Genomic DNA, 25,310 nt, shown 5'->3' with positions numbered 1-25,310 from the left:
ACAGGTATAGGCTGGGAGTCCAAGTACTAATTGTACCTGATCTAGAGATAGCTGAGGGAGTTACAGCAGAGGGTTCTCAGCCTGCTCCGGAGCCACAGGCACAACTGATGGAGACCTACGCACCTCCTTCAGCATAGGAGCCACCCCTAGTGCGCATGTTCTCCCCATCTCGAGCCTATGATCGCTTTGAGAGGCTTGAGAGTGTTGTGGGGGTGTTACGGACCGAGATTACAAAGGTTCGAGTAACACAGGCCGCGTAGCACATAGAGGTGATGGGACGTCTTGATATTCTGCAGCAACTACTTAAGCGCGACGCAGCCTCACCATTTATCATGAGACCTCGGACCCCTCAGGCTCCTCCAGCATCACCATCACCAGTAGATAAACCAGCACCATTCGACTTGGCATCACCACCAGTAGTAGCAGAGCCGACTGACAGAGACACCTACACTTGATGCATCATTCTCCTAGTTTCTTTATGATTTTGTATTTCATTTTCCGTATTTTATTTTGGGCATTGTACACTAAGAAAGGATCCTCCTTCTGAGCTTATCTTTTATTTTTGTCTCAAGTTCTATTTCACTGCTTTACTTTTATATACTTGAGTTTTATTTTATTTTTGTTGAGCTTTACTTAACCCCCTTGTGTATGCGTGCAGATTGTCTTGTCAGTATAGAAATTGAGGATTAGTCATAGACACAGTCAATGTGTTTTACACTTGCCCGTGTGTGCTTCACAACCTGTTGGAACTCAACTCCCAAGGATTTAGCTCCATCAAACGGACCACTAGGAGTTCAGGGGAGTATTGTTTCAATTACCCACTCCCACATATATTTTTGAGTGATATATTTTTTTTATTGCGCTTGCATGCATACATTGAGGGCGATGTACATTTTAAGAGTGGTGGTAGTTCACATTACACATGTTTTATACCTATGCTTTGATCGTGGATGCTCACGTAGCCAATGGCGGTTCACCTTAGTTGCAATGATTGTATTTTTGAGTTTAGGAGAATTTTCATCATTGAATGTTTTCATGCTCTAGTTTTTACTTGGATTTTTAGGAATTTTTGCCTAATTGACACATGTTGCACTACTCGTTCATTAAACTCTTTTTGAAACTCAAGTTCGATGTTTAAGGGACTAATTAGTGCTATTTCTTGTGTTATTTGTGCTAAAAAAAGAAAAATAAATAAAAAAAGAATGAAAAGAGAAAAATACTAGTTTTAGTTGTGCATTTGGGGTAGAAAGAGCTACCACCTATGAAGTATGAAGCTACTCTCATAAGTCGGATACTAGTTATGCCCTAATGAGAGAAAGAGATATATCATGGGATGAGTGGAAGCTACTACCCCGGTAGAAAGAGCTACCACCTCGAAAGTGTGAAAGCCACCTTAGCGGCCGCTTCGGAAAGGGCTACTTTAGAGGATGTGTGAATCTACTACCATCTCTTTATTTTGTGTTGTTTTGTAGATAAATAAGTCCCTTATACCTAGAACATTGAGGAGTATACGTTGGGTTGACTTGAGTGAGTTCACAAACTTACACGATTTCGGGTTTGTTATCCTTTTTCATTCCAGTTTTTAGTGTTGACTGTAGCCTTTTTGAACCAAACCAAGATGTAACACTGGAAACTTTAATTGTTTAAGAGTAAAAATTATAACTAGACTCCCTATTCGTCAAGGCCTTGACTTACGAGTAATCCATCAACATTTGGATATTTTTTGAAATACCCTCTTGAAATCTGGATTAATGCTATTGAAACTACAATCGCATCTTGCACTCCACAAAGCTTATGCACAAGAGGCAACTACTGTTGGAGAGACTAAAGACATCAAAGACCATTTTTGCTGCTGAAGTTCAAGAGTGGAAGATTAGCTGAAGAGGTTTAAGAAATGAAGTTTAGTTAGTTATCATAGTTATCTTTCTTGAGGGAAGTGTGAAGTTAAAATGAAAGGTCAGGATTTAATCAAGGCAAATGAGAGGTTATGTTTTAAGTTGGTTTGATCTAGTCAAGTTGTTTTGCACTGAATCAAAGGTCATATGAGTGTGTCAGCCTTTATGTAAGGCTATATGTGGGAGTGTTCTGTTGGTGATGTTCATCTCTCTGAATCTTTGAATTTCTATCCTTGTTGTTGATCATATCTCCCTTGTTTCTTGATCCTTATTATCTTCAACTGGTATTAGGGCTCGATTGAAGGAGCCTCATTTTTTGGTTTAAGATGGCTTCAAGTAGTGGTGCTTCTAGTTTTTCTCAACCTTCAGTGCCCCAATTTAAAGGAGAAGACTTTGATCATTGGACTATCATGATGAAGACTTTTTTCTGCTTCAATGGTCTATGGGAAGTGATAGAAAAAGGATTTTTTTGAAGAAGAATCCAAGCTTACTGAGAATAAACAAAAGGATGCTCATGCTTTGTTTCTTATTCAACAAGTAGTGCATTGATCCTTATTCTCTCGAATTTCAGCTGTCAACACTGCTAAAGAAGCATAGGATGCCCTCAAAACACAATTTCAAAGGAGTCCCAAGATCATGGAATTAAGAATTTAGGCACTGAGGCAATCTTTTGAAAATTTACACAGAAAGGAGAATAAAGTTGTTCAAGCTTATATTGCTAGAGTGAATGATCTTGTTAATTAGATGAGAAGGTTAGGAGATCAAATGTATGGGCTTCTGGCTATTGGACCAAAGTATAATTTTTTTATTATAGCAATTGATGAAGCCAAAGATCTTACAAAACTCACCTTGGATGAGTTAGCTACCTCATTTCAAGCTCATGAAGCTTTGTTATAAAGTCAGGATGATGTCTCTACTGAGAAGGCTTTTGTAACTAATTCAGAAGACAATGCTCTTGACATAAAAAGAGAGTCACCTGGTAGTGAGAATTGGTCATCTAATCATAGTAGAGACAGGGGTTTCTCAAGAGGAAGGGGGAGGAGTAATAGTAGGGGAAGAGGAAGATTTGTTGGTGATATCTTCATAGAAGGAAATCAGAGCAACAATTCTACAGATCAAAGTGGTCAGTTATCCTACCAGAGGTCTACAAGAGACAATTGAGAAATGTACAATGCTATCGATGCAAAAAATTTGGCCACATTCAGTCAAACTCGTTATAAAGACAGAAATATGGGAGAAGGTTCAAGCTCTAGTGGTGACAAAATAGAAGTGAAACATTTAGAAGTCTATTCATGGTGCATACTGAAATTGAAATGCCAAAACTTTTAATTTGGCTTCTAGATAGTGGCTTTTCAAGCCATATGATGGGGAGAAAGGAATTGTTCTACAAGTTGGATGAGACTCAAAAGCATGTAGTTAAGTTGGGAGACAATAAAGAATAGAGGTTGCAGGACAAGGTTCAGTTGTTGTGACTACTCAAAATACTGAAATAAAATTGATTCACAATGTTTAATTTGTTCCTAATTTAGCTCATAATCTGATTAGCGTTGATCAATTATTTGCTAATGGATATCACTTAGTGTTTGAAAATGGAAAGTGCCTATGATCGTGAAAAAAATTGGTCAATCAAATGTTGTTATGTCAGTGAAAAAAATTGGTCAATCAAATGTTGTTACAAGAGAACAAGAACAATTTGTTTCCAGTTGAATTCTCACAAATTGGTCAATCAAATGTTGTTATGTCAGTGAAAAAAATTCTTTATTATGGCATGACAGGTATGGTCATTTGAATTTTCAAAGCCTCCAAGTGTTAAATTAGAGGTAGATGGTTATTTCCTTAATTAGAGTGAAACAGTTCAACATCTGTGAATCTTGCATATATGGTAAAATATCTAGACAATCATTCCTATTTGGAAAGTCTTGGAGAGCCAAAGAAAAACTGCAACTTGTTCATTCTGATCTCTGTGGGCCTATGCAAGCGGATTCACTTGAAGGAACTAGGTTATTTTTACTATTTATTGATGATTTCAAAAGAATGAGTTGGGTTTACTTCATTAAAAATAAGTATGAAGTGTTTGCTTACTTCCAAAATTTTTTGGCTCTAGTTAAGAGACAATCTAATCATAAATCAAAGGTATTGAGAATAGATAGAGGAGGTGAATATATGTCTAATAAATTTATAATATTTTGTGAAAATTATGAAATCAAGCATGAATTTATTGCATCCTAACCCCCTCAGCAAAATGGTTTTGCTAAGAGGAAAAATAGGACATTAGTAGAGAAGGCCAGAAGTATGTTAAATAGCAGGCAGTTACCAAGTAATTTTTGGGCTGAAGCTGTTTCTACTACGGTCTACTTATCAGATTTATCACCAACTAAGGTAGTCATTGGAAAGAACTCCATATGGGACCTGATTTGGAAATAAACCCAAGGTGTTACATTTGAAAACCTTTGGTTGTATTGTTTATACAAAAAATTCCAGCACATAACTTACAGAAGCTTGATAATAGATCTCAAAAATGCATTTTTGTTGGTTACTCTTGATTCTAAAGCCTATAGGTTGTTTGATCCTCTCACTGGTAAAATTATCATCAGCAGGGATATCAGTTTTGATGAACAAAAATAATATTGGGAGTGGAAATAAGATAGCTCCACAACTCACAAAATAATTCTACCAAGTATTCCATCTATTGGTGGAAATTCTGACAATAATTCAGCTGGTAATATTGGAGTTAATGATACTATAAGGGAAACAGCTTCAATAGACAATAGTGATACTGAAGTTCAGAATTCACCAAGTATTAGTTTGAGTGAAGATATACCACCTGCAAGGGTCAGAACACTCAGAGAAATCTATGAGAATTTCTCATTTGCATTGGCAGTGTCTGATCCAGTAACATATGAAGAAGCACACAAAATTCCAAAGTGGAGAGAGGCAATGCAAGCTGAATTATCTACAATTAAAAGAAAAATAACTTCAGAATTAACTTCCTTACCACCAGGAAAGAAAATAATTGGAGTAAAATGGATTTTTAAAGAAAGTATAAAGCTAATGGTGATATTGACAAGTGCAAAGCCAGATTGGTAGCTAAAGTTTACAGTCAAGAATATGGTGTAGATTATGATGAAATATTTGCTCTTGTAACGAGAATGGACACTATCAAGAGTTTAATTGCATTGGCAGCTCATAAGAATTGGCCAATTTTTCAATTGGACATTAAATCTGCATTCTTGAATAGTGAAATTGAAGAAGAAGTCTATGTTGAGCAACCAAAGGGGTTTGAAATTCAGGGATAAAAGCAAATGATTTACAAGTTGCATAAAGCCCTATATGGTCTAAAACAAGCTCCAAGAGCCTAGTATGGAAAATTTGACTTTTACTAGTAGTAACAAGGGTTCAAGAGGAGCTTGACTGAACATACTTTATATACAAAAAGTGGAGACAAAGATGAAATGCTTCTAGTCTATATTTATGTAGATGATGTGATTTATATGAGCCCTTTACTACAGATGATGAATAAATTCAGAGATGATATGCAGAAAACCTTTGAAATTAGTGGTTTGGGCTTAATGTCCTACTTTTTGAGATTGGAAATTATGCAAGATATTTCTGGAATTCATATATCACAGAGGTAGTATGTGGAGGACTTGATGAAGAGCTTTAATATGATCAGTTGTAAGCCTTCCACTACTCCTCTAAGTACAAGCAAAAAAATGAGTTTATTTGATGAAGCTGAACCTACAAATATCACTGCATACAGGAAATTAATTGGAAAATTAATCTATGTGACATAGTGTAGACCTTACATTGCTTTTCTAGTAGTTTACTATCCAAATTCATGCATCAACCTACAAGGAAATAGATTCTCAGATATTTAGTTGGTTTAGTGGACTTTGGAATTTACTATGAAAGGGGTAACGAATGTCAATTGTAGTGTTATTCAAACAATGATTGGAGTGGTAATTTGGTGGACAGAAATAGCACAATAGGAGCTACATTTACAATTAAATCTGGCAGTGTCTCATGGATTTCTAAGAAACAAGAAATGGTTAGTCTATCATCAATAGAGGCAAAATATGTGGCCTTATGTGGAACATGCTGTGACACCCCGACCCTAGCCGTCCCACCTCCTAGTCACCGTAAAGCTCAAAATAATCATGCTAACACCGCTCACTAAGGAAGGAGACAATAATAACAATAGAACCATTCAGGGTTCCAAATACATTCAGAAAGTATAAATACAGGAATAGTACACAAAACTCAAGTCTAGTGGATCCATGAAGTTTACATGCGCACTATAACTAACCTAGACCGGGAAAAAAAAAAGTCAGTCCATTGTCTGCCCAGCACAACCCAGTCCAACATCTCAATCTAAGAGAGAAGAAATGAGAGTGATGAGTAATAGTTGTTACCCAGTGAGTGGTGACGGCATAGATATAACAAAGTAGTAAGGCATTTCAAATAGTAATTACCACAATAATAATAACATATAAAAGGAGTTCCAAGTATTCAACAGATTAACATATGACAAAATGATTTATAGATAGTACAGGTACGTAACATTTTCCAACACATTGAGCACCGCTCAAAATACAGGCTGACCTCAAACAATTCCCAAGCTAATCGTGGCCACGACTAGCTACGGGACCACCAACGTGTTTTAAGACTTTTAAAATTCAAAATGTTGTCTTCCTTGGTGTTGGCCACTGAGACCCTCGTGTAGTGACCCCTGTTTCACACATATAAGAACCCCCTGTCAATCGATCCACACAACTCTTGACCAGGGTAAACTCAAGGTTGACCACACCGCCTCCCATTAAGCGGACCATGGATAACCTTCAGGCTTAGGTGCTGGTACATGCCTAGAATTTTGAACAGTGGATAATCTCTGCGCTCCAAAAGATTGCATCTGTGGACACTTAGCAATATGATGCTCCAGACTGCCACACCTGAAACATGGCCCTGTAGTATGTCTGCACTCCTTAGGTCATGTGCACCTCCATAAGTAAGGCATTTCTTCTGGCCTGAATGGGAAGAAGCAGGTGGCAATCTTCGAGATCTCTGGGCTGGAGGCTCACTCACTATTTGAGACTTACCCTGACCTGCATCAGATCTAGACCTTCCTCCATCCCCAGACTTATGATTTCCTTGGTTGTCAAAACTTCTCTATCTTCTTCTAAAATCTTCTACTTTGATCCCTAGTGTCACCCCAAATAGTGTCCAATGACTTAGGGTGCCCTACCACCTCTGCATAGCTGGTCAGGTGTAAAGCGGCTAAACCCCTACGGATATGTGCCTGTAAGCTTCCCTCAAAGCCCTGGGCCCTCATGTGATCATCATCCACCAACTTTAGAGCATACTTAGAAAGACTGTCAAACACCATCTCATACTTATCAATGGCCATACTTCCCTGAGTTAAATTAATGAATTTTCTCTCAAACTGTACCATCTTGTCTCTTGTGAAGTATTTACAGAAAATGGCTTCCCTCAGTTGCTCCTAAGATTCGAATTCCTACACATGACGAATGCGAAGTTATCCTCTACACCAGTGGTTCGTCAGGCCCTTGAGCATGTACACTCCGAACCTAAGATTTTCTTCTTTGGTACACTTCATTATTGCAAAGGCATTCTCCATTTCCTCTACCCAAACTTCCACTTCATCAGGATTGGTAGTGCCCTCAAATAGTAACGGACTAAATCTTTTGAACTCCATAACAGTCTTCTCTTTAGGCTCCTTGGGAGTAGGTGGAGCTGACTCCTGTTGCTGTCTCTGGTCACGCACCATCCCTACCACTTCTCGGACAAGCTCCATCATAGCTTTTTCTCTGTCCACCCTTATAACCCCTCCTTCAGTGGGGCATCCGCAGAAGCTAATGCCCACCCAAACAACTCTCCAACACTCCTACTGGTAGCTCTATGGGGTGCCAGTCTGCGAGGTAAACCCAATCAAAATCAAACAAAACTCTAAAAATTTAACTAATTTCCAAGAATACATAGTTAACACAAAAGTCACTCCCGAATCCGACTCGCCAGGCCCAGTGCATTGACAAATGGCAGCACTCCTAGAAGGAAAAAACCAAGTAGGCATACAAGGCCTCAAAACCATTTCTCAAGAATCACAATGTCTAATAAAATAAAGGTCAAATCTAGGAACATTAAAACAAAGTTCAACATTGAAAGAAACAAACTAAGTGTTTTGCACAGTCAATACAAGCTTATTCAAATAAAACCTATGCCCACAACAAACAGGAAATATTACATGCTAATCAAATCGGTGATGGCCCAACGATCCCCTGACAACGCCCCTTATGTGTTACCCGCAAGTGCACGGGCTTGTCAAAGTAAGAAATCCCAAGTGAGTGGGGTATCGTATCCATAGGGAGTAGGGAATAAAAATACTAAAATTTCTACTTAACCAAGAAAATTGAATAATGATTGGTTCGATAAAGCGTAATGTAAGCAAAAGCAAAAGAAACAAGAACGAGAGGCCCAAGTAACTAAGAGGAAAGACAATCGATAGAAGTGGGGTACTCGGACAATGCTCCCCCTAGGACTAATGTTTTAAGTGTAAGACCTACTATTATGCTTCCTCACTAATTCTTAATGAGTCATAAAAATCCTAAAGTACACGGTTCCAGACATAAGGACAAGCGTGACTAACTCTACACTGTGTCCCGGCGGAGAAATCGCTCAGTCTCAACACCTCACACTATGCAAAGTTGCATGGAGTTCTAGAGATTCCAAGTGATAAACCCTATTCTTATGTGTAGATCTAACCCTTTAGTCCCGGTGAAAGACCCCTAGTCACAATTAAGCCCCAGATACTAAAGTCAATTCAACGCTTCACTCTGTTGCTCGTGCAACTAAGCCCCAGCGGAGTTCATCCTTTAGTTATTCACTCTATTGTAACCACAAAGAACTCTAGGAATTGGAGGTAGGATAAATCACACTGGAGTTGAAAGGGGACGCTCCGCTATTTCTCGACTCGCCCTCTCAACCCTCTCCAATCTAGCTTTGTCTAACCCTCGTGGCGTGTCACCCATCCACAAAGGTTACCAAGATGAACTCTTAACCCTAGTGTCACTCTAAGTGATAAATCATTCAACAAGCATTCAAGATTGAAATACAATTGAAAACATTAATTAAGGAAGGCATAATAAAAGGTCAAAGAAACATTAACATCCTAAGGTATACAAAATCCAAGTACCCACTACGGGGTTTAGCTCTCCATAGAGCAAGATACAATCAATAATGAAATCAAAAGTATAAATAAGTAATTCATAAGAAAACCCCTCGATATTCATGTTGATGGTCTTGTGGAGTAGCCTCTTTTTCTCCAAAAGTTCCCTTGTCCGGCCTAGGGCACACCTCGCTAGATCGGTGCCAACGAAAGCTCCCCCAACAACCTTCTTCCAAGAGAAGTGTGGTGTCGAATCTGTAGAACCACTCCAAAGACTTACCTAAAGCCTCTCAAAACCCTAGCCGACAGCCTCTCAAAAAATGGAGAAAAGTTGGAGAGTTGGGTAAAAGATCCTCTAAAAATAGGGCTTAATCGCGGCTTATCGGGCATCCATATGCCCCTGTGGATTCTCCACACAGGCCTGTGGAATTTCCACACGCCCGTGTGGATTCTCTGGAAACCTGATTTTTGGCAGGCTGTGAACAGTAACTACTACAGTGTATTGTTACATTGATTTGCTACAGTACCTGCTACATTACTCCGCCAAAACACTCCCAATTCCACACTTTTCATTGAGGCAACATAAACGGGCACACTAGTCGAGATACACAAATGTGACTGCCTTCGTGCCCCTCCAACTTATCATAATGACTTGAATACATGGAGGTTGGCACACATTCACGTATCTTAGAGCCCCACTTGTGTCTTCGCATTTGTTCCTTCCAAGATTCCACCAAATAGTGCGTTGACGATCTACTTTTATCTTCTTTTCTTAATACTTAGCTTCACAACCCTACATGCGCAAAAGAACACAAAGACACATGTATTAGCACTTAAATTTGATAAATGCAATGCTCATCATAAGGAAAGAACACTTCGCATTCTTAACACACAAGTACTCATCAAACTCCCCCACACTTAAGCTTTTGCTTGTCCTCAAGCAAAAAAAAACATTGAAGCATAGAAGAAGGAAAAATGGAAAGTACTTGGCCTTAGGTTCACTAAAGCATGCAAGGAGAGCATTCTACAAGAAAGGGAACTTTCAATACTAAATACGAAAAATCAATGCTCTAGCTAAAAACTTGAATAAAAAAGGACAACAAACCCGACATCCTATAAGTGTGTGTAAACTCACTCAAGTAAACCCAAAGTATACTCCTCAAAATTCTAAGTACAAGGGACTTATTTATCTACAAGCATAATAAAACAAAGGGAGGGTAGTAGCTTCACACATCCTCTAAGGTAGCCCTTTCCGAAGCGGCCGCTAAGGTGGCTTTCACACTTTCGAGGTGGTAGCTCTTTCTACCGGGGTGGTAGCTTTCACTCATCCCATGAGATAGCTCTTTATCTTATTAGGGCATAACTAGTATCCGACTTATGAGAGTAGCTTCATACTTCATAGGTGGTAGCTCTTTCTACCCCCAATGCACAACTAAACAATCTTTTTTTTTCTTTCCTTTTGTTTTATATTTTTTTTATAGCAAAATGGAACAAGAAACAAAACTAATTAGTCCCTTAAACATGGAACTTGAGTTTCCAAAAGAGTTTCATAAGTGAGTGGTGCACAAATATTAATCGGGAAAAAATTCCTAAAAATTCAAGTAAAAACAAGAGCCTAAGAACATTCAATGTTAAAACTTCTTCTAAACTCAAGAATACAAACATTGCAACTACGGTGAACCACCATTAGCTACGTGAGCATGTATCTCAATCAAAACTTGTGTAAAAGACATGTGCATAGTGAACTCCCCCCACACTTAAGATGTACATTGTCCTCAATGTACACAAGCAAGCATAATAGAAAGTATAGCAATCAAGCAAATATGTTGGAGTGGACAATTAAAACAATACTCCCCTGACTCCTAGTGTTGCGTTTGATGGAGCTAAATCCTTGGGAATGAAGTTCTAACGGATTGTGAAGCACACACATGGCCCACATTGGCAGTGTCCATGACTAGTTCTCAATTCCCATACTGACAAGACCATCTACATGCATACACAAGGGGGTTCAGTGAAGCTCAATAAACAAAAATAACTCGAGTATGTAAAAGATAGAGCAATAAAATATGACATGAGACAAAAATAAAAGATAAACTCAAAAGGAAGATCCTTTCTGAGTGTACATTTTCGCTCTATCCTTCTCCCCTCAGCCAGCCCAAGAGTAGTCCACAACACCAAAATAAAATGCAGAAAGAAAGAAATGAAAGGTGCATCAATTGTCAGTGTCGTCGGCGGTCGGCTCTGGCACTGCTGTTGGTGCCTGGTCAAATGGTGCCGGTGGATCTTGTAACGCTGAAGCTGGCTGGGCCGGAGGGATCCTCGGTCTCATGATGAAAAGTGAGGACGCGTTTAGCTCAAATAACTGCTTTAAGGAATCAAGACGTGCCATAATCTCTATGTGTTGTGCGGCTTGTATCATGCGAACCTCAGCAATCTCAGTCCGGAGTACATCTACAACACTCTCCTGCCTCTCAAAATGATCATAGGCTCGGGAGGGGGAAGACATGCACACTGGGGGCGGCTCCTATGCTGGAGATGTTGCCTCGGTCTCTGTATGCTCTAGCTACGGCTCAAAAGTAGGCTGAGGATACTCTCCTGTATCACCTCCACCCTCTACTACCTCTGGAACAGGTATACTCAATACATATACACCAGGGCTATGTCTGTGCACTAATCCCATCAATCTCAATGTATCCAGGCCTAATGGTGAAGGCACAGTCATCTTCTCAGCCCCACGTATGGCGTCTAGCAAACCCATGTCCATAAGGAGTCTAGTGATGTATGGGCCTAAAAAGATGACACCAACTCTGAAATACTGGCCCTAGTGGTGCAAATACTCAGCTAGTATATGCCCTAAATGGATCGGCTAACGGTGTATCATCAAATGAAGATACAGTAGCTCCTGTCGGCTCAGGACTCCAGCACTATCACCTCGGCCATTCACAGATCTGCTAAGGACTGAGTGTAAGTATTTGTAGCTCAGCCGGGACAACCATGAAGCCTTAGACACTCCCGATTCATACTGCCCTTGTCTACATAAAGCTCAGTATGCCTGCTGCGGGGTCAAGGTGTCAGGGTAATTTGTCGGTAAGTGTCCATACTCCTCTGTATCTGTGTATCTCTCATCATAAAAGCCCATCCAAACTGAAAACTCAGTGGCACTCATGCTGAAATGATGTCTGAATGCCCTAAACTGTATGACATGAATGTTGTCGAATCTCTTATACGACCGATCAAACTCGAAGGACGCCAATACCTCCAGCGTCAATTTGCGGAAAACTGGCTCTCGAATCGATAATAATCTCCTCCAGCTCCCCACGGCCAACAGCTCGTCTATCTCGTCAGCTAACTCATCTCCTTACTGAACCTCTAGCAGTGAACTTAAGTCCACGAAACGAGACTGTCCAAACCTGAGTCTCGACAACTACTCAAACCGAGTCTGATGCCCATGATTCGAGAATTCAATGTGTGCCAACTCAGGTGAAGTCACTCTAGGACGCTTATCCTCTTACTTCTTCGAACGAGGTGTCATCTCTGCAAGAATTGAAGAAGAAATGATCAAAGAAGCTCACAAAGTAGTACTGTAGAAATCCACACAGCGTGTGGAAATTCGCCACGCCCGTGTGGATCCACGGGGTGTGAAAACCGCACGGCTGTGCACCAAGAGTTTAAGTATACAGCTCCAAGATGTTCCTAAACTACTTATAAGCATACAATTACCCTTCTAGAGGACAAATTTGAAGCATAACCACCAATTTTAATACAATGAGAATGAGAAATGGCGAATAAAAGAGGGATTAAAGGCTTACCGACGAGATGAAGATACAAACTTCAAAATCGGCCAAAACATCTAGTAAAAATCCGTATAAATTAGTGGTGCGAGGTCGGGAGAATGATAAAGAGTGTTCTCGGGAGATTTGTAGTATAATGAAGAAGAAACGCAAGGAGATTTTAAGTAAAACCCGTGTCTCTTGGAATTCTGCACAACCACACGAGCATGCAGAAATTACCCACGCCCATGTGCCCGACCCACAGGGGCAAATGCACGCCCTTGTGGCTTCTCTGTCCATCTGAGAAAAATCTCTAAGTGTTTCACACGCCCATGCGAAAATTTCACATAGGTGTGGACCTTCATAGGACCAGCTCATAGGGGCACTCGCACTCCCCTGTGTATTCTCGGGATGGAAGAGAGCTCTTCTACAGAGATCCACACGGGTGTGTGGAAATTAACCACGCTCATGTGTTTGGAACAGAGTCATCCACAGGGGTGAGTCCACATCCCTGTGTCTTCTCGGAAAAAATCTCTAAGTCTCTGTAGGACGACACACGCCCGTGTGGAAATTACCCATGGGCGTGGACCATCACAAGGCCATTCACAAAGGAGAGTCCACGCCCCTGTGTCCTCTCGGGATGAGCTCGTAGTAGAGACCCACGGCCGTGTGGAAATTCCGCACGGCCACACGGTCGTGCATTTTCACTGGATGCTTTGGAAAACTCTGCAAGCTCTGCAGAAAATGCCTAAACATACAGATACACTCAGATCCTGCCTTATCATACAAACTATACCAGGGAAAAACATGAAAAACTCGCTCAAACGACCAACAACTTTGCCATAAACATTTAAGCACACTATAACATCAAAATGTCGATGAGAAAATCACAGCAATAGCATCTAAAAATCAAGACACCAACACTTAAAGCCTTATTTATGCAAACACTAAATTAAAAATTAGGAAAAATAATAAAAACTTGGGTTGCCTCCCAAGAAGCGCTTGTTTAATGTCACTTAGCTTGACGTACCTTGTCTTACCTGATGGGGGTTCATAGATGAAGGCTCCCCTCTTACCCATGACTTGAAAGCATGATAAATATAACCTTTTTAAGGTAGAGGGAGAGTTATCGAGCTTGTTACCACTTAAGGGTTCGTTACCCTTGTTCCGTTCTTGTGTTTCCCCAACAGCCTTGGGGCATTTCTTGTGGCGTCTCCTCGTTCGCTTCATCTTCCGGAGAATCTTCTTCACGATCCCCAGAGTAGATGGTACCTTCTCCTCTAGACCAAGCATCATCACCTCTTCGTTCTCCATTTCTTGGTCTAGCAACCCCTCGTACGGGTCCGGATTCAACATTTCTGCACGTACTCATCGGTTAGTTCATCGGTAGTGTCAAGAAAATAAAGAGTATCATCAAAGTTGAGAGAATATCGCATGGCTTCGGCGAGGCGATATGTGAGCTTGCCATCTCCAACCCTCAATGTCAACTCCCCTCCGTCCATGTTGAATAGTGCCTTGGAAGTGTGCAAGAATAGCTTCCCAAGTATCAAAGGAACATCTGCATCCTCATCGACATCCAACACTACAAAGTCTATAAGAAATATGTACTTGTCCACCTTGACAAGTATGTCTTTAATGATGCCACTCGGATGTCTCACTGCTCATTCTGCCAATTGCAATGTCCTCCAAGTAGGCCTAGGCTCTCCCAAGCCCAGCTTCTGAAAAAACGAGTATGGCATAACGTTGATACTAGCCCCTGAATCCGCCAATGCAATCTGATAAGTGCTTGTGTGATAAGAATGCGAAGTGTTCTTTCCTTATGATGAGCATTACTTTTAGTAGGTTTAAGCGCTAATACATGTGTATTTGTGTTCTTTTGCGCATGTAGGGTTGTGAAGCTAAGTATTGAGAAAAAAAAACCAAAAGTAGATCATAAACGTATTATTTGGTGGAATCTTAGAAGGAACAAACACGAAGACACAAGTGGGACATCATGATACGTGAATGTGTGCCAACCTCCATGAATTCAAGTCATTACAATGAGTTGGAGGGGCACAAAGGTAGTCATATTTGCCTATCTTGACTTATGCATTGATAACAAGATCTTAACCAACGAAGCCTTTGACTGAAGAAGTGTTGCGATCTACGGCATAAACCTGTGCCCGTTTATGTTACCTCGATGAAAAGTATGGAATTGGGAGTGTTTTAGCCGAGTAGTGTAGCAGGTACTGTAGCAAAATACTATAGTAAGTATTGTAGCAGTTACTGTACACAGCCGGCCGAAAACAGGATTTCCAGAGAATCCACACGGACGTGTGCAAATTCCCAATACCCATGTGGAAATTCCACAGGCCTGTTTGGCAGATCCACAGGGCCATGTGGATGACCGATTCCAGCCCTATTTAAGCCATGATTTAGCCCGATTTTGGGGATTTTTTTCCCCTCTTCTCTTCCACTTTTCTCCATTGTTTGGGAAGCCATCGACTAGGGTTAGGAGAGGCTTTTGGCAAGTCTTTAGAGTGGTTTGAGGGATTCGACAACGCGATTAGCTTGGAAGAAGGTTATTGGGGGAGCTTTCATCGGTATAGATAAGGCGAGGTGTGCCATACGCCGGACAAGGGGACCTTTGGAGAAGACTTGGCTACTCCATAAGACCATCGACATGACTACCGAGAGGTTTTCTTATGGAACATTTGTTTTTGCTTTCAATTTCATTGTTGATTGTATTGTGCTCCATGGAGAGCTAAGCCCCTTAGTGGGTACTTGGATTTTATAAACCCTAGGATGTTATTGTTTCATTGATCTTTTATTATGCTTTCTTTAATTGATGTTTCAATTGAGTTCCAATCTTGAGTGCTTATGGAATGATTTCTCCCATAGAGTAACACTATGGGTTGAGAGTCCATCTTGATAACCTTTGTAGATGAGTGACACACTACGAGCGTTAGACATTGCTTGATTGGAGAGGGTCTAGAGGGCGAGTCGAGAGGTAGCAGAGCGTCCCCTTTCTCCTCCGGTGTGATTTATCCTACATGTATTTCCTTTAGTTCTTGGCGGTCACAATAGAGTGAAGTTCTAGAGGATGAACTCCACTGGGGCTTAGTTGCGCGAGCAACAAAGTGAAGCGTTGAAGGAACTCTAGTGTCTAGGGCTTAGATATGACTAGGGGCCTCTCGCCTGGACCAAAGGGTTAGGTCTATACATAGAAAGAGGGTTTATCACTTAGATTCCCTAGAACTCCATGCAACTTTACACAGTGTGAGGTGTTGAGACTGAGCGATTTCTCCGTCGGGACATAGTATAGAGTTAGTCACGGTTGACCTTAGATTTGAGACCATGTGTTTAAGGATTTCCATGACTCATTGAGCATTGATTAGGAAGTATAATAATTGGTCTTTCACTTGAAACATTAATCCTAGGGGAAGCATTGCCCGAGTACCCCACTTCTATCGATTGCCTTACCTCTCACTTACTTTTGCCTCTCATTCTTGTTTCTTTTCATCTTTGTTTTCATTACATTTTATCAACACTATCATTATTCACTTTCATGTGGTTAAGTAACAATCTAAGTATTTTTACCCCTACTCACTGTGGATACGATACCCCACTCACCTAGGATTTATTACTAGACAAACCCGTGCACTTGCCGGGGAGTAGTCATTTAGAGATACTTTGCACTTTGCTATCTTAGCTATTCATTCATTCTCTTTCATATCATCTTGTCCTATCATTGTTCTAATTTTGTTTTCTTTCTTTTGGTGCAGCTCCAGGTTATGACTCGAGGGAACCCTTCGATACTAATTGAAGGTGATCCTGAACTTGAACTTACACTTAGAAAAAAGGGTAAAGAACTTGTGCAAGAACTGCCGAATCTAGCTGAAGTGGAAGGTGAAGGATCTGACAACGTAGCGGAACAGAATAAACAACAGAGACACTCTCTGATTATGCCAGACCGTCAGTACTGGGGACACAATCTAGCATTGTGCAACCCCTGATTACAGTTCCAAATTTTGAGCTAAAGCCAGCATTCATCCAGATGATACAGAAGTTAGCGCAGTTCAATGGTTTGGCCGATGAGGATCCAAACAATCACATTGAGAACTTCTTAGAAGTTTGTGACATGCTGAAGATTAACGGTGTTACGGATGATGCTATTAGATTGAGAGCCTTCCCATTCTCTCTAAAAGGAAGAGCTAAGCAGTGGTTACATCCTTTACCACAAGCATCCATCACGACATGGAATGAAGTGATTTAAATTTTTCTTGCAAGGTACTTTCCGCTGGGAAATCGGCAAAGCTTCGCAATGAGATATCATCGTTTGTTCAAATGGAGCTCGAGTCCTTGTTTGAGACATGGGAGCGATTCAAGGATCTTTTGAGGAAGGGCCCATAGCATGGATTCCCTGAATGGATGATCATTCAGACCTTCTACAATGGGTTGAATCCAAGTACAAGACAACTTCTACATGCCGTCGTAGGAGGTACAATGGGGAATAAAACCCTCGATGAAGCCTGACAATTAGTAGAAGAAATGGCCATGAATAGCTACCAATGGAATGCAAGGGAAAGGAAGAAAGTGGCCCGACTCCATAAGATCGATGCGGTTACATCGTTGGCGGCCCAAGTAGAGGCATTGAGTAAGAACTTAGGCACTCTAACTTCTCCTATATTGGCGGCCGTAACAAATGGTGATGGATGCAGGGGAGGACATGCCCCTTCCAATTTCTCGATAGCCGTTGGTGGTACTTCATCCGTTGAGCAAGTTGACTTTGTGGGTAATGTAATGAGAAACCAAGGCAATCCTTATAGCAACACCTACAACCAGGGGTGGAGGAATTACCCAAATTTCTCATTGAGTAAACAAGGGCAGTAAAAGGCCATAGCACAATTGGGTTTCTAACAATAACAACAAGCCCCGAACATGGAAAATACAGTTTTAGGTTTGGAGACCTGGATAACCGACTTAGAGAAACCCTTGACCCAATTTGTGCAATCATCGGATACGCGGTTCTAATCGGTCAAGGCTACACTTCACAACCACACCACTTCATTGCACAACTTAGAAAAACAAGTGGGGCAAATCGTGAAGTCTCTATCGGAGAGACCACAAGGAAGATTACCGAGTAACACCAAAACCAACCCACGAGACCAAGTGAAGGCAATCACTTTGAGAAGTGATCGTGAAGTTGAAGGTAGGCTTCCAAGTGAGAAGATCAATGTTGAAGCACTGGAGGTCGTAGAGGTTGAGAAGGAAGCAACTAAGGAGAAGGAGGTGGCACCCCGACCTTACAAGCCAAGAATCCCTTATCCCTCTAGACTGAAAAACGACCAAAACGATGAGCAATACAAAAAGTTCTTGGGACTATTCAAGCAATTGCACATCAACATTCCTTTTGTGGAGGCATTGTCTCAAATGCCTTGATATGCTAAGTTCTTGAAAGATCTATTGACCAACAAGAGGAAGTTGGAAGAGAGTGCATCAGTGATCTTAGATGCTTCATGTTCAGCGGTCTTGCAAAAGAATATGCCGAACAAGAAGAAAGTCCCAGGAAGCTTCATTATCCCGTGCAACATTGACAACTTGGGTGAAGAGATGGTATTGGCAAACTCATGGGCCAGTATCAATGTCATGCCATATTCTTTCTTTCAAAAGTTAGGCTTGGGAAAGACTAGGCCCACTCAAATGACTTTGCAATTGGCGGACCGGATGGTGATACATCCGAGAGGCATCATTGAAGATGTTCTTGTCAAGGTGGACAAGTACATATTTCCTGTAGATTTTATAGTGTTGGATGTCGATGAGGATGCAGATGTTCCTTTGATACTTGGGAGGCCATTCTTGCGCACTTCCAAGGCATTGATCGACATAGACGGCGGGGAGTTGACACTGAGGGTTAGAGATAACAAGCTCACATACCGCCTCACTGAAGCCATGCGACATTCTCTTGACTTTGATGATACTTTATATTTTCTTGACACTACTGATGAACTAATCGATAAATATGTGCAGGAAATGTTGAATCCGGACCCATAGGAGGTATTTCTAGACCAAGACGAGGAGAACGAGGAATTGATGATGCTTGGCCTAGAGGAGAAAGTACTACCTACTCCGGGGATAGTGAAAAATATGCTCTGGAAGATGAAGCGAGCGAGAAGATGCCACAAGAAATGCCCCAAGGATGTTGGGGATGTGCATGAATGGAACAAGGGTGACAAGCCTTTAAGTGGTAACAAGCTCGACAACTCTCCCCCTACCTTCAAGAGGCTTTGCTCATCATGCTTTCAAGTCATGGGTAAGAGGGAAACCTTCATCTATGAGCCCCTGTGAGGTGGGAAAAGGTACATCAAGTTAAGTGATGTTAAACAAGCGCTTCTTGTGAGGCAACCCATGCACTTACTATTTTGTTAGTTGTTAGTTTAGTGTTTGCATGAATAAGATGTTGAGTGTTGGTGTTTATATGTTTTGATGCATCACTATGATTCTCTTGTGGATGGGTTGGTGTTACCGTGTGCTTAAATGTCTATGGAAAAATTGTTGGTCGTTTGAGCATGTTTCATGTTTTCCTCTGGTATATTTTGCATGCTAGAAGCAAGCTCTGAGTGTTTTTATATGTGCAGGAATTTTTTTGCAGAGCCTGTAGTTCCACTAAGGTATCCAGAGAAACCGCATGGGCATGTGGGTCTCTACTGAGATTTCATCCAGAGAAGGCACAAGGGCGTGGATTCGCCCCTGTGAACGACCTTGTGAGATACACATGCCCATGGGTAATTTCCACATGGGCGTGTATCTTCCTGCAAAGATTTATAGATTTTTCCTGAGAAAACACAGTGGCGTGGACTCGCCCCTGTGGATGACCCTGTGATAAACACATGGGCATAGGTGATTTTCGCAGGCTCGTGTGGATCTCTGCAGAGGAGCTCTCTTTCATTCCAAGAATACACAGGGGCATGCGAGTGCCCCTGTGAACTGGCACTGTACAAGTCCACGCTAGTGGGGAATTTTTGCACGGCCGTGTGAAACACTTAAAGCTTTCTCGGGTTATACAGAGAAGCCACAGGGGCGTGGGGATGCCCCCGTGTGTTGGGCACACGGGCGTGGGTATTTTCCGCACGCCCATGTGTATGCGTTCAGAGAGACTTGAGTGTTTTCCTGAGAATGCATAGAGGCATGCGTCTTCCCCTGTGAGTCTCTCCGGTGGAGGCGCACGGGCGTGGGTAATTTCCGCACGCTTGTGCAAATGAGCAGGAACGCAAGAGTCGCGGGTTTTCTTTAAAAATCTATCCACTCTTATTCATCCTCACACCTCCAGTTACTCAAAGAACACTCCTAACACCTTTACCGACCTCACACTATTGATTTTGAGGATTTTTACTCGATTCTTCTACTGATTTTGAAAGTTTTATCTTCAGCTCATCGATAAACCCTTTTTCCTTCTTTTCTTCATAAATTCTTGATTTTAAGCGATGAAACTAGTGAATGTTGCTTCGTCTCTTCAATTAGAAGGGGTATATATGATTAGAAAGAAATTAGAAGGGATATAATGATGTATTTATTAGTTTTTAGCGTGAGGCCATGCGTTTTTCGCGCCCTGTAGATCCACACGGGCATGTGGAATGTCCACACGACCATGTGGATTCCTGCAGCATTGTTCCTTCAAGCCATTTTGAGTGATTTCTTTTCGATTTTTGCAGATATGGCACCTAGGACTAAGATCGTGGCCGGCAAACATCCCAAAGAGCAGTCCCCTGAGGATCAGGATCATTTTGAGCATTTGTCGAGGCTTCAGTTTAGACAGACTCAATTTTTAGACACTAGCGTATTGTGAGATATACAGCAGGGAGGCGAATTGGTAAATGTTGTAGAGGATCTTGTCTTAGTTGGAGGTTGGAGGCAATTGTTGACGATCAGAGAGCCTACTATCCGTACACTTACACTCGAGGTGCTATCATCATTCTAATTTGATCGTACTTATGACATATTTGATAGTGGCGACGCTATATAGTTCAGAGCACTGGGGGATCACTACACCATGAGCGTAACACAGTTCTCGACCCGACTGGGATTGTATGAGGAGGCATTCAAGGATACTGAGGAGTACGCTCAGTTGCCAATGGATTACTTGGGCACCTTAACCCCCCAGAGAGTGTATGGAGTGCTATGCGGTCAAGGCCAATATGAACCAGGAGTGTCCAAGGCAACGTGGTTTTCCCAACCTGCATATCGATATTTGCATGCGGTTATGAGTATATACAACATCAGGGGCAGTATGCCAGATCAGGAGTGATTTTCTCGAGCCCTTACATCACGAGATTGGTTATGGGTATGGGCCTTCTGGATGCGATTCAAGGGGCCTTGGACACATGTGTATTTGTGTTCTTTTGCGCATGTAGGGTTGTGAAGCTAAGTATTAAGAAAAGAAGCCAAAAGTAGATCGTAAACGCATTATTTGGTGGAATCTTAGAAGGAACAAATGCTAAGATACAAGTGGGACTTCAGGATACGTGAATATGTGCCAACCTCCATGAATTCAAGTCATTACAATGAGTTGGAGGGGCACAAAGGCAGTCACATTTGCATATCCCGACTTGTGCATTGATAACAAGATTTTCACTAACAAAGCCTTTGATTGAAGAAGAGTTGCTATCTACGGCATAAACGTGTGCACGTTTATGTTGCCTTGATGAAAAGTGTGGAACTGGGAGTGTTTTGGCCGAGTAGTGTAGCAGGTTACTGCAGTGAAATATTGTAGCAGTTACTGTTCACAACCCGGTGAAAAAAGGATTTCCAGAGAATCCACACGTGCATGTGGAAATTCCCCACGCCCGTATGAAAATTCTACAAGCCTGTGTGGCAGATCCACAGGGGCGTGTGGATGCCCGATTCCAGCCATATTTAAACCGCGATTCAGGCCGATTTTGGGGATCTTTTTCCCCTCTTCTCTTCCATTTTTCTCCATTGTTTGGGAAGCTGCCGGCTAGGGTTTGGAGAGGCTTTTGGCAAGTCTTTGGAAGAAGGTTATTGGGGGATCTTTCGTTAGCATAGATCCGGCGAGGTGTGCCCTAGGCCGGACAAGGGGACCTTTGGAGAAGACTTGGTTACTCCACAAGACCATCGACATGACTACCGAGGGGGTTTTCTTATGGAACATTTGTTTTTTCTTTCAATTTCATTGTTGATTGTATTGTACTCCATCGAGAGCTAAACCCCCTACTGGGTAATTGGATTTTGTAAACCATAGGATGTTATTGTATCATTGATCTTTTATTATGCTTTCCTTAATGGTATAATCACCAAAATAGTCCCTGTACTTTTCTCTCTCTTCCCTTTTGGTCCTTCTACTCAGAAATGCTCCCGACTAGTCCCTCTACTTTTGAAAATGTGCCTATTTAGTTAAAAATGCTCCCAACTAGTCCCTCTACTTTTAGAAATGTGCCCACTTAGTCCCTCTAAGTGGGCACATTTTTAAAAGTAGAGGGACTGGTTGGGAGCTTTTTTTTTCTAAGTGGGCACATTTTCAAAAGTAGAGGGACTAGTCGGGAGCATTTCTGAGTAGAGGGACCAAAAGAGAAGAGAGAGAAAAGTAGAGGGACCAACTAGGGTATTATACCTTCCTTAATTGATGTTTCAATTGAGTTCCAATCTTGAGTTCTTGTGGAATGATTTCTCCCATAGAGTGATACTAGGGTTGAGAGTCCATCTTGGTAACCTTTGTAGATGAGTGACACACTACGAGGGTTAGACATTGCCTGATTGAAGAGGGTTGAGAGGGTGAGTCGAGAGGTAGCGGAGCATCCCCTTTCCCCTCCGGTGTGATTTATCCTACCTCTATTTCCTTGAGTTCTTAGCGGTCATAATAGAGTGAAGTTCTAGAGGATGAACTCCACTGGGGATTAGTTGCACAAGCAACAGAGTGAAGCGTTGAAGGAACTCTATTGTCTGGGGCTTAGATGTGACTAGGGGCCTTTCGCTTGGACCAAAGGGTTATTTCTATACATAGGAAGAGTGTTAATCACTTGAATTCCCTAGACCTCCATGCAACTTTGCACAATGTGTGGTGTTGAGACTGAGCAATTTCTCTGCCAGGACATAGTGTAGAGTTTGTCATGGTTGACCTTAGATTTTTGACCGTGTGTTTAAGGATTTCCACAACTCATTGAGCATCGATAGAAGTGGGGTACTCGGACAATGCTCCCCCTAGGACTAATGTTTCAACTACGAGACCTACTATTATACTTCCTAACTAATGCTTAATGAATAAATCCCAAACCTAAGGTCAACCGTGACTAACTCTATACTATGTCTCGGTGGAGAAATCGCTCTGTCTCAACACCTCACACTATTTAAAGTTGCATGGAATTCTAGGGATTCCAAGTGATAAACCCTATTCCTATGTGTAGATCTAACCCTTTGGTCCAAGGCGAAAGACCCCTAGTCACAATTAAACCCCAGATACTAAAGTCACTTCAACGCTTCACTCTGTTGCTCTCGCAACTAAGCCCCAGCAGAGTTCATCCTTTAATTCTTCACTCTATTATAACCGCAAAGAACTCTAGAAATTGGAGATAGGATAAATCACACCGGAGGAGAAAGGGGACTCTCCGCTATCTCTTACCTCATCCTCTCAATCCTCTCCAATCTAGCTTTGTCTAACCCTCGTGGCGTGTCACCCATCCACAAAGGTTACCATGATGAACTCTAAACCCTAGTGTCACTCTAAGGGAGAAATCATTCAACAAGCATTCAAGATTGAAACTCAATTAAAAACATCAATTAAGGAAGGCATAATAAACGGTCAAAGAAATATTAACATCCTAGGGTATACAAAATGCAAGTACCCACTAGGGGGATTAGCTCTCCATGGAGAAAGATACAATCAATAATGAAATCGAAAGTAAAAAAACAAGTAATCCATAAGAAAACCCCCTCGGTATTCATGTTGATGGTCTTGTGGAGTAGCCTCTTCTTCTTCAAAGGTTCCCTTGTCCGGCCTAAGGCATACCTCGCCGGATCAGTGCCGACGAAAGCTCTCCCAACAACCTTCTTCCAAGAGAAGCGTTGTGTCGAATCTGTAGGACTACTCCAAAGACTTTCCTAAAGCCTCTCAAAGCCTTAGCCGATGGCCTCTGAAAGATTGAGAAAAGTTGGAGAGAAGGGTAAAAGATCCTCTAAAAATCGGGCTGAATCACGGCTTAAATAGGGTTGGAATCGGGCATCCATACGCCCCTGTGGATTCTCCACACGGGCCTGTGGAATTTCCACACGGGCATGGAAAATTTCCACACGACTGTGTGGATTTTCATGAAACCTGATTTTCGGCTGGCTGTGAACAGCAATTTCTATAGTGATTTCTACAGTGATTTGCTATAGTACCTGCTACATTACTCTGCCGGAACACTCCCAATTCCACACTTTTCATCGAGGCAACATAAACAGGCACATGTTTATGCCGTACATCGCAACTCTTCTTTAATCAAAAGCCTCATTGGTGAAGATCTTGCTATCAATGCACAAGTCAGAATTACGTAAATGTGACTGCCTTCGTGCCCCTCCAACTCATTTTAATGACTTGAATACATGGATGTTGGCGCACATTTACGTATCTTAGAGCCCCACTTGTGTCTTTGCATTTGTTCCTTCCAAGATTCCACCAAATAGTGCGTTCACGATCTACTTTTAGCTTCTTTTCTTAATATTTAGCTTCACAACCCTACATGTGCAAAAGAACACAAATACACATGTATTAGCGCTTAAACCTGATAAAATTAATGCTCATCGTAATGAAAGAACACTTCGCAATCTTAACACACAAGCACTCATCATCCCCGCTAAGCTATCCACCACTCACCCCTACTCCTGATCTGAAAAAAAAATATCAACAATATTTATGAGCTTGACAGCCTAGTAAGCACCCACTAAGAATATAGGGATCACTTACACAAAATCATAATTTATCATAATGCAAAATCAACAAAACAAATTTATTTCAATTGAACACCGATGTCAAAAATTGAGCATATAGGTCCCCCAAACAACTATTGGTAAAAAAAATCACAAAATTAATATATTTATCCTCGGTGTCCTAAGGGAAAATTTATCAAAAGTCCTATTTTTACCCTCGGTGACCCGAGCCAAAATTATCAAAGGCCGCTATTCTTTATCGACGGCAAACAATGGGAAACTATAGTTTCTACATTAAAATACGCGTTGACATGGTCAGTGTTTAACCCCTAGTGATAGAGTTATTGCATAGATAATTGGGGACTGGTTTCCATGCCAAAATACTTTCTGTTCACAAAACAATAACTAATCGAGCAAAGTTTAAGAAACTGGCAATAATGTGATCCCATTTGTATCATATCAAAATAAACCAGTTAATGGAAACCAAACATGAATAGATAATAAAAATAATATTCATTAATCAGAAATTAAATAAAATACTTGAAATTCAGAAAATAAATAATCTGA

At 41.4% G+C, this 25,310-nt stretch overlaps 1 non-coding gene across 1 annotated transcript; it reads right to left on the bottom strand.

The window, feature by feature from the left end:
- Positions 1 to 17,138: 17,138 nt before the first annotated feature.
- LOC120278315 lies at positions 17,139 to 17,245 on the bottom strand. The gene has a single exon (XR_005541651.1). It is a non-coding gene; the product is annotated as a small nucleolar RNA R71 (small nucleolar RNA).
- Positions 17,246 to 25,310: the final 8,065 nt, after the last annotated feature.

The sequence above is a fragment of the Dioscorea cayenensis genome, chromosome 15 (genome assembly GCF_009730915.1).
Source record: "Dioscorea cayenensis subsp. rotundata cultivar TDr96_F1 chromosome 15, TDr96_F1_v2_PseudoChromosome.rev07_lg8_w22 25.fasta, whole genome shotgun sequence".
Lineage (NCBI taxonomy): Eukaryota > Viridiplantae > Streptophyta > Magnoliopsida > Dioscoreales > Dioscoreaceae > Dioscorea > Dioscorea cayenensis.
Note: the sequence above shows the minus strand (reverse complement) of the source record. Positions and strands in the feature narration are given on the sequence as shown.